Source organism: Xenopus laevis, chromosome 5S, assembly GCF_017654675.1.
Source record: "Xenopus laevis strain J_2021 chromosome 5S, Xenopus_laevis_v10.1, whole genome shotgun sequence".
NCBI lineage: Eukaryota > Metazoa > Chordata > Amphibia > Anura > Pipidae > Xenopus > Xenopus laevis.
The window spans coordinates 93,881,238-93,892,331 of NC_054380.1; the positions used below are offsets into that span (position 1 = coordinate 93,881,238).

At 39.0% G+C, this 11,094-nt stretch overlaps 1 pseudogene; it reads right to left on the bottom strand.

Moving 5' to 3' along the window:
• LOC121394273 overlaps positions 1-11,094 on the bottom strand; it is a 35,770-nt pseudogene that overhangs the window by 20,811 nt on the left and 3,865 nt on the right.

Here is an 11,094-nt window from a genome sequence, read left to right on the forward strand (position 1 = left end):
TATGGGGAATGACACACATGGCAGTAAATGAAGCTTGTTGTCCCAGTTCATGGAAAGACTCATTGATCTGTTAGATCTCCAACTATTTCATACACTATTCATAGCAGGAATGCACCCGATCTACCATTTCAACTGAACTTAACTCTGCAACACATGATTAATATCTAGTTGCTAGGCTTCATGGCGTTAGCAACCAGGTGCCTAAATGTAAAAGAGCACTTGCCAATAGCAACAGATCAGCTATTCGCTTTTATTCATCACCACAATTTTTGGACTAAAGTACCTGCCCTATATACCCCCTATCTTTTATAGTTGTTTATAACTGTAGGCAATAAAACATTGTGACCTACCATGTACCCTGTTGCCCCCTCATTTTGGCATTTGAAGGGAAGAGCATGCATGAGATTTACAAATAAATGTTATTCTTTAAAAGGAAAAAGAATTGGGAATGATTAAATTTAGTTTTATAAGGTACATAAGAGCAGGGCAGATACCCGGGGTCAGAGGGGCCAAAACTCTAAGAAACCTGTCGGTACTGGCAGGAAAAAATAAGTATGTTATGGTGAGGTGCAGGGGTCCCAAAATGTTTCCTGTTTATGGGGCACTAGTGGAAAATAAGAGTAGATATGCTGGCAGCCTGCATAACATCCAAATCCTGGGTCTGTGTTACCTAACCAGCACTAAGATTAAAGCAGCTCCAAAGCCCATTTTAGGGGAAAAATCTCTAAGATCAGTGAGAGAAGCAACACCTGTTAGTCTGGGGAGGTGTCACTTAACTATTTCCCCTATTTTTTCTACTAATATAAGGGATATTTGGCAAAGAATCCCTCAGAGGGAATATACACTTATCACAGTGTTAACCAACGGACAAAACCAACTGTCAAACCCTAGGTATGCTCACCTCCCCTTATATGGGAATCCTGCTATTTGTCCCCTACTCATTTGATATCACCCCCCCCAACTGTCCAAATGGCACGTGCCTCTGCTGCCAACTGTTTGCTGTTGATACTGGGAACAAAAAGTAAGCACCTTATGGTTGGGTACAGGGGTCCCCAAATGCTACCTATAGTAGGAAGTGGTCATATTTGCTGGCAGCCCTGCATAACTGACAAATCCTGGGTCTGTATCTTCCCAAGCAGCGCTTAGATTAAATGCATCTCCCAAACCAATTTTAGGGGAAAAATCTCCAGATTCACTAAAATCAGTGAGAAAAGCAACACCTGCTAGCCTGGGGGGCATCACCCAACTTTCCCTCTTTTTTTTGCACTAAATAAGGGTTATTTGCCAAAAACTCTCTCAGAGGGAATATACATTTAACACAGTGCCAACCAACGGACAAAACCAACAGTCTAATCCCTAGGGGTACAGTCACCTCTTCTTACAGTATATGGGATCCTGCTATTTGTCCCCCAATCATTTGCTATCACCCCTTAACTGTCCCCATGGCACGTGCCTCTGCTGCCCTCCCCTAGTTCCACACTTTGATAAAGGGAGCATGTATTTAGCTACAATGTTGGTAGATAAGAGCAGGGCAGATACCCCAGGGCTGAGGGGCAAAACTCTAAGGAGCCTGTTAATACTGGGAACAAAAATTAAGCACCTCATGGTGTAGTACAGGGGTCCCCAAATGCACCAAAATCAGTGAGAAAAGCAACACCCGCTAGTCTGGCGGCATCACCCAATTTCCCCCTATTTTTTTGCACTAAAATCAGGGTTATTTGGCAAAAAAATCTCTCAGAGGGAAAGTTTACTTACCTCTCACCACAATGCCAACCAACGGACTGAACCAACTGTCGCATCCCCAGGCATGAAGGTCACCTCTGTTCCCTGCTCTTAAGGGGAAGTGTCCCCTGTTGTTGAGTGAAGTTTATATTTTGCCTTAGATGTGCAGTACATACACAGCTTATTATGTACACAGAGCATTGCTTTGTATGGGGTGGCCTATTGAGTCAGTGCAGTTACTATGCTGCCATATCTGTTGGATCCATTCATTTATCAGCCATGGTTCCAATCACTGCTGCTGCTGTTGCTAAGTCTGGTGGAACCGGGGGTCCTTTGCTTGTAGGGGTTCCCTTCCTTAGCCTGAATAGTGGGTTTAGATGGGGTTACTCTCTGACCAAACAATAGAAAGGGCTTTGTCCTTAGTTGGGGAATATATAAGGTATGTATGGGGGGCATATTCTTCTAGTAAGGGACAGATGGGTGGGGCAGCAGCACAAATCATTCATTACTCTGGCAGTGACAGGTCATTGCATCTTGGGAAACAGGAAGTGATGCTGCATATAGACTGATGTCAGTAACACAATATGACACTGTGTTGGCGGTTTTCCTGCCAAATTGGGCTACTAATTTAAAAGCTCAGGCAGGTTTTTAAAGCCCAAACTAGCCAAGGTACGGATTTGGGTTACTTTTTGCATCTTTGGCTGGTTTGTGCCATATTTTTCCATATAAAAAGATATGACCAATGTTGGATTCATATATTCTCGCTCCTCTTCCCATAGGATTCTTGATTTGGATATAGGATTCTGGCTCACAATGAGTAAGCCCCTCTTGTATTTGAATAAATACTTACTCAAATTGAGCCTGGCCCCCAAGTTCCCCTAGGGCCTGATTGAAACCAATCAGATTCCCTCAGGTTATTAACCAGATGTTCTTAGCCTTGCACTAGGAATACTTCTGACATGAGACAACCAATGTATTCTTTGTATTCCTTTTATCTTCCTGCCCTTGATTCATGATTACTGATGGCAGTGGCGTAACTAGTTGTAACTGGGCCCCACAACAAATTATTTTTCTGGCCCCCAAAATTTCTAGAGGTTGGCCTGTTTTACCAATATTTATTGACAGGGTTGGACTGGCCCATCGGGGCTGCCACATCAGGGCCCCCCCCAAACCCCCCACAAGGTCTCCCTCCTCAGTCACAGTCTTCCATTCTCAGCAAACCACCGTCTGCCCTCTCGGAGCATACCTAATTCATGCAGAGTGGGCAGGCAGGGCAAGTGAGAGTCAGGAGCGAGTTGGAGGACAGGAGCAGAGGGGGTCTGGGCCGGTGGGCCCACAAGGACTGGGGCCAACTGGGTTTTTTCCCAGTCCTACGGTGTTTATTGAAATTGTTTATTAATTGGGGCCTTTTTTGGCTGCTATACCTCCTTGGCCCCCCCCACTGTAGTTACGCACCTGGTGATGTGAAAATTCACAAAAAGCATATTTTCACATATATTATTTGTTAAGGCATTTTTTTCAATTGCGTATTGTGCTATTTTTGGGCTACTTTTGAAGTGCCTTTTGGCTAGTTTTGGGCTGGTTTTGAAAATTAGACCTGGCAACCATGTTCCAGCCTGATGTCAGTAATACAATTTGGCAGACCTGTTACACAAACCCCCATAACACAGGGAACCTCCTCTTTGCGATAAACCTTTTTGCCTGGCAGTCTCTGTCTCTATCTCTATATATATTGAAAATGAGTTTTTGAGCAGTCGCACGCATGAAATACTGAGGGGGTCACGCTGTGTCTGTCAAAATCCTAAGAGGGTTATGCTGTGTCGGTCATGAAATGCTTAGGGGCCATATCTTGAGTTTTTTTTGTCATATTTCATTTCAATTGTATGTTTTTAATGCTGTAAAAAAAATACAATTATAAAACGCTGCTTCCGGATGTACTGTCTTTCCCAAAGGCAAAAAAGGCGGACTGCAAGATCCAAGGTGCATCGCTCCACATCTCTACCTTGCCAGCCTTTTAAACTGGAAGCTAGTTCTAGCTGCGGGGAGTGTAACTTCTTTGACGTCATTTATTTCTGCAAAAGCAGGATAGATCTGTAGGTGGAAAAGAGTAGAGTGGATTTTTAACTTGAAAAAACTAGTGTTACTGGTCCTTTAAGCTGGCCATAGATGTGCAGATTTATTCCTTGTGCAATGGAAACTTATTCAGTATAGACTAATTATCTACCATTAACCATTCAGTCCTAAATAAATAAGAAATATAAATAAAATGATGTTCTAGCCATTAGTTGAGAGACAGGCAATCGTACAAAAGTCACCCATTGATATAGTCAGGCAATACATGCAGAAATCTTATTGGTTGCTGATATAAATCTTTTAACCTGTCTGATTGACAAAATGAGACCCTCCTTTCTTGTAATTGGAATGGGTGACCTCGTCAGCTGGTAAATTAAAGCATTAGAGAAATTCTTATATGATCCCCTTATATATTTATAAATAGTTATCATGTCACACCTTAAAGGGATACTGTCATGGGAAAAAAAACATTTTTTCAAAATGAATCAGTTAATAGTGCTACTCCAGCAGAATTCTGCCCTGAAATCCATTTCTCAAAAGAGCAAACAGATTTTTTTATATTCAATTTTGAAATCTGAAATGGGCTAGACATACTGTCAATTTCCCAGCTGCCCCAAGTCATGTGAGTTGTGCTCTGATAAACTTAAATCACTCTTTACTGCTGTACTGGAGTGATATCACCTCCCCCCCCAGCAGCCAAACAAAAGAACAATGGGAAGGTAACCAGATAGCAGCTCCCTACACAAGATATAGCTGCCTGGTAGATCTGACTGACACATTCAGTTACATTGAGAAAGAAAAACAGCAGCCTGCCAGAAAGCATTTCTCTCCTAAATGGATTCCATACTCTATTTCATACTCTATTCTATTTATAGGCCACAAGATGGTAACAGAGAGTAGATTTTTAGCCTCTAAAGAAGCAAACCAAAGATGCTTTTATTTGTATTAAATAATCACTGGATTTTTTCATTCAGAATTGCATTTAGGCTGTTTTACTTTGCTGATCCTGCTGGAGACCATTGCATACTTTTATAATGGGATTGTGCGTCTGGAAAGCTCTGGAAGGTTTGTCCCAGCAAAGCATCCATAGAGGGAGCTTGTGGCCAGCTAACCAGGAAGCCAGACTGTCTGTACAAAGGAGTGTATAGCAGGGAGGCAGGGACAGAGAGGAGAACAGCCTGGATTTGTAACAATGTGCCTGAAGTTTATCAAACTGAGAGTTCAGATTTTAATAAATAAAAACTCCCCCATTCATTCCTATGGGATTTTTGGAAGCGTATTCATCAAATGGTGAGTTCCAATTTTCACCCATTGATAAATATCCTTCTAAAAATCCCATAGGAATGAATAGAATGTGGAGGAGTTTTTAATTTATAAAAATCTGAACTCAAAGTTTCATAAATCTGCTCCTAAATCAGGGCTTATTTATCAGGCTCCGAATTTTTGTAGTCGGATTTTTAGGGGAAAATACTGTTTTTTATGTGAAAAAAAACTAACATTTTTTTGGTGTTAAAAGTCAGACCTGTTGAGAACATGTAAGAGTTAATAGCAGAGGTCCCGTTAACAACTGGAAGATTTTTTGAGTTCCGAACTCCAAAAAAATCTTAGGATTTGGATTTTTTTTTTACGATTTTATTGTGACTTTTTCCACACAAGAAGACATTTTTGAAAAATTATTTATAAATAGCCCGTGCAGATTTGGTTCGGAGTGGTTTTCAGAAAAAAGAAAATTTCGGAGTTTGATATATAATTACCCTAAATAAACCAAATAGAATTGTTTTACCTCTCATAAAGATTAGTTATATACTAGTTGGGATCAAGTACAAGATACTGTCTTATTATGACAGAGAAAAGGGAAATCGTCTTTTAAATTATTTTATTAAAATGCAATTCTGTAAGCTCTCTGGATATGGATCCTATACCTATAATAAAAAAAGCACAACAGAAAAACAAACTGAAAAAGGTCACTTGTAAATTCTGATAAGAATACTCCCATCTCATCAGCACTGCATTTTTTAGGAAGAGATGCTTTCCTATAAACCAGGATAATCTCTTCTCAGACTTGACCATAAGATTGTGTGAAAAATCAAATGCTTTAAAGAACCCAGCAAGAAGGGTGCTGCTGTCTAAATGCAGTTCAGACAGCAACTTGCATGTATTAAAGATGTCCTATTATCATAAAACTGGAATTGGGAAAAGGAACTTTTAGGGGGTTATTTATTAAAGTCCGAATGCCAAAAATCTTTTCTGCCAAAAAAATGTATTATACGCAGAGGATGGAAAAAGTTTGAATCCGAAAATCCGGCATCTCCGACCTACTGAGGTTGTATATATGTCAATGGATGAGGTCCCTATCCTTTTTGGAAGTTTTTGTGGTCTGTGCTGGAATTAGCCTGACAATGCGACTATTTTGGACTTTTCGGGCATAAATCCCAAAATTTTGTGCTTTTTGTGGAAAAGGCGTTAAGGGAAAAAACTCTGCAACAAATCGATTCGGATTTTCGCTAGATTTTTCCGTGTTTGTTCCCTATCCGATTAAATTGTGCTTTTTTTTAATAATAAATAAGGTCCAACAGTAGATTCTAGTTTGGTTAGTCTTTTTGTTATCTAAATAGTCAGAAAAATTTGGATTTTGATAAATAAGGCCCTAACTTTCTCAGAAAATTATACTGCTTAGATCTATAACCACTAAGGGTAAAAGCTTGATTCTATAAATATTGTGAAAAAGATAAACCTTTTAAGTGGTTAAATTCCATCAAAACCCCCAACAGTAAAGAAAACTGAAAACTATTAACCCTACTAGGGTCAAGGTAAGTACTTAAAGGGGACCCGTCACCCGAAAAAATTATTCCAAATCCTATTTTATCTAGTTATTCAAGCAAAATGAACTTTAAATACACCATATACATTATTTGAATCTTCAATCTGTGAACTAGGGATGCACCGAATCCAGGATTCGGTTCAGGATTCGGCCTTTTTCAGCTGGATTCGGATTCGTACGAATCCTTCTGCCCGGCCGAACCAAATCCGAATCCTAATTTGCATATGCATATACAAATTGGGGGCGGGGGGAAATCATGTGACTTTTTGCCACAAAATAAGGAAGTAAAACATGTTTTCCCCTTCCCACCCCTAATTTACATATGCAAATCAGGATTCGGATTCAGTTCGGTATTCGGCTGAATCTTTTGCAAAGGATTCGGGGGTTTGGCTGAATCCAAAATAGTGGATTCGGTGCATCCCTACTGTGAACTCAAAATGATAGCAAGGAGGCAGGAGCCATTTTGTGGACAATGTTATTAAGGCAAGCCTTGTATCATCTCAAAATTGTGTTTGTGAATCAGAATAGGGGACCTGATGTCCAACCCCATGCACTGGTTACACAATTAAATGGTGAAGAGGGAGGGGGAATGTGGGGAGAGCAGTGACATATATTAAGTGCTGAATGGAAAGTGAAAGTAATTGTCTGCCTAAGGCATAGAGGAGGGGTCAGGGCAAGTAAATTAAAGGGTCATTTTATTGCATACAGTCAGGTTAAAGTATATTGAAGATAAGTTCTTTTTCATTAAAGAAAGTAAAAATTTTATTTTATTTTTTGGCCTTTACGTTCCCTTTAATGAAATAGTTGTTATTGTCTTTACTGCATTATATACTTCTAAATACAAAAATACATTGCAAATACCTTGTCCAAGATTTTAGCATTTTGGTGAAACCATATTGGAATATCACATTTGAAATACATTATGTCTAAAGCAACTGCATGTTGATTATTATTGGAAAGGTTTCGCCACTTCAGTTCAGAGTGATAGGGAAATAAAAAAATATTACTGTTCTATGCAGGACTAAGCTTGGGATACCCAGACATAAGGTAAGATGGCAGTGAGACACCCAAGTTGGTGCAGTCCCTAAAGGAAGCCTTGGGATAAAATTTGCAGTTGGACTCACTGGGGGTGCCTAACATTTTGCACCCACCCCCAGTAAATCCACCAGATCCTTTAAACATGGTATATAAAAGTCTACAGTATGTTGCATGACAAAGTATTATCTTGGAGAGGGCAACTCCACTTGGTTACAGTCCTGAGTGTTGATCTCTACAGGCTGATGGCAAAAAATCCAAGTTTAAATCAGGGATTCTTTATCTATGGATGGGTTTCGGACCACATAAAAAATACAATAGGCAGGTTTTACCACTACAAGGGGTTAGAGTCAGGCAAAAAGACATGGGTCCCGAAAGCAGTCCAATGCCAACCTCAATATCCCATCCCCAGAGCTATGTGCAGAGGGCTCATCACAGCAGGGAACCATTGCTATTTAGTTATCAGCGAATTTGTCCAAAAATTTCACCAAACTGCAAAAAAATTTGCGAGACGAGGAGATTTAGTGAAACTTATTGAAGTAAATGGATGTTTTTTCTTATGGTAACTTTTTTTGTCCTAATGCATTAAAGTCAATGGTTTTTTTTTTCTCTGCAAGTTTTCGCAAGTTAACCTGCTTGCAAGAGTAAGGGATGTCTGGGGTATCAGGGCTGTAGCAAGCGGTCAACAGCAGCTAAAATGCCATTCCCATTCCTGAGAATATTAATTGGCTGATCAAAAATATGGGTTTGTAGTCAAGCTGTAAACTTTGCACCTTTTATTACATCCCCCCTTAATGTCATGTGAGCTGAAAAGAAACAGGTTGTGCAGGTTCTCTCCATTTCTGACTCCCTTCCTCTATTTATTATTGGGTAAAAATGAACTGCAACACCAGAAAGAAGAATACATTAGAAGGTTGCCCAGTGTGGTCAGTGACAAAGCTAATTTAGGATGTCCTATGTAAATCTGCCCCATATATATATATGGTAAAAAATACACTTTTTTTCTTGTTTATAAAAATGCTAACGGCATTTATTATTTATACAACAACACCCCTGCCAATAGGCTGTTGATTTCGATGAATGTGCAAATGACCCCCTGAAACTGCCACTGAAAGCAGGGTGAATTGAGATTGGAGGAAGCAATGCAGAGCAGAGGAGGAAGAGTTACACTGAGCTTGACTTCATTTTAAAAACTTTGAGGGAAAATTAAGTTTTTCTTCTCCGCTATTTGTTGTTTTAACAAAATATTCACAAAGGTGCCAGTAAACCATCTTTCTTCCTCAAAAAAATTCTGTTTGTAAATAAGGAGATGATTTTAAAGGGGTTGTTCACTTTAAAACACTTTTTCAGTTCAGTTGGTTTCAGATAGTTCACCAGAAATAAAGAATTTTTCCAACAACTTTATATTTGTTACCGTTTTTCTAATACTGAAGTGTTAAGTTTCATTTTTCAAGTCAGGAAGCAGAGGGGCTGAATAGAAGGTGCGCAATAAAAGGAACAATAACAAATGTAGCATCACAGAGACTCTGCACTCAAATACTGAATAAAGTAAAGTTTGTTTAAAGTAAATTACATATAGTAAAAAGCTGCTTATCACCAATAAATGTGCGACTTAATAAAATGTCAAATTATCTGAATGGAGGGAATAACTAATGGTTATTATTGTTGTACATTCATAAAGTGAGAGATGAGATGTTATGTCCCATTTTATGTGATAACGTGTGTGTTATTTCATATCCATCTTTATTGAATAGATGCCAAAAAGTCCACTTAATGTTGAACTTCCCCTTTACGTTTACCCCTTTACATTTTTTGTTTTAAAGAAATTTCTAAACACCCATGAAAATTGGTATCGCTTGTATGAAACAAGAAAGATAGTTCATGGCACACGTAAAAAATGGGACAGAATACCGACATTCCTTCCTAGAGGCAACAGTTGTTTTTCAATAAAATACTCACACAGTAACAGTTTGGGAAAAAAAAAAGAATAATGCGACTTAATCAGGGAAGCACATTTACCACGTCCATTTAGAAAATGCACAAGTAAGAGATTTCAGAGGGTGTCACAACAATGCTATTTAAAGAAACAGTAACATCAAAAAAATAAGTGTTTGAAAGAGTTACAAATATAATGCAGTGTTGCCCTGAACTGGTAAAACTGCTGTTTTCTTTAGAAACACTACTACTGTTTATATAAATAAGATGCTGTGTAGCCATGGGGGCAGCCATTCAAAGGAGAAAAGACTCAAGTTACACAGCAGATAAGCTCTGTAGAACACAATGGTGTTATCTGTTATCTACTATTTAACCTGTGACATATAGCCTTTTTTCAATTTCCGCCATTGCTACACAGCAGGTTGGGTATATGAACTATAGTAGTGTTTCTGAAGCAAACAGATCAGTTTTACCAGCGCAGGGCAACGCTACATGATATTCTCATTACTTTAAAGCACTTTCATGTTTTGGTGTTACTGTTCCTTTAACAGCATCCTATGCAGCAGGCTTCTAGCAGATAGGTTTTCTGCTTACGGCTTGCAGGCCTCTTAGTGATCCTTGACCTACAGCAGTTGGTGAAAAAAGGGGTGCCTTGTGTCTAGTTACCTAGACACAAGGCAATGATATTTCCATTTTTATTTCCCCTTTAAAAATGGAAATATCATCGCTTTAAAGGGATTCTGTCATGATTTTTATGGTTTCATTTTTATTTCTAAATGCCACTGTTTACACTGCAAATAATTCACTCTATGATATAAAATGTCATTCCTGAACTAATTGGGAATCAGCAGGGGGTAGACAAGATGACCCAGGTGGATAGTAGACCTGACTGGGGGAGTTGGCATTGTACAGAGGGGGCATATAACATTTTATAAACATTTGTCATTTACAGGACAAGTGATTCCACTGTTTACACTGCAAATAATTCACTATCCAATAAAAAAAGTCATTCCTGAACCAACAAGTGTATTTTTTTAGTTGTAATATTGGTGTGTAGGCAGCCATCTCAGGTCATATTGCCTGGTCATGTGCTATCAGAAAGAGCCAGTACTTTAGGATGGAACTGCTTTCTGATTTCTCCTACTCAATGTAACTGAATGTGTTGCAGTGGGACCTGGATTTTACTATTGAGTACTATTCTTAGATCTACCAGGCAGCTGTTATCTTGTGTTAGGGAGCTGTTATCTGGTTACTTTCCAATTGTCATGTTGTTAGGCTGTTGTTGCAGTACAAAGTAAAGAGTGACTGAAGATTATTAGAGCACAAGTCACATGACTGGGGGCTCCTGGGAAACTGATTATGTCTAGCATAATGTCAGATTTCAACATTAAATATAAAAAAAAACTCTTTTGAAAAATGGATTTCAGTGCAGAAGTCTGCTGGAGCAGCACTATTAACTGATGCATAATGAAAAACATGTTTTCCCATGACAGTATCCCTTTAACATA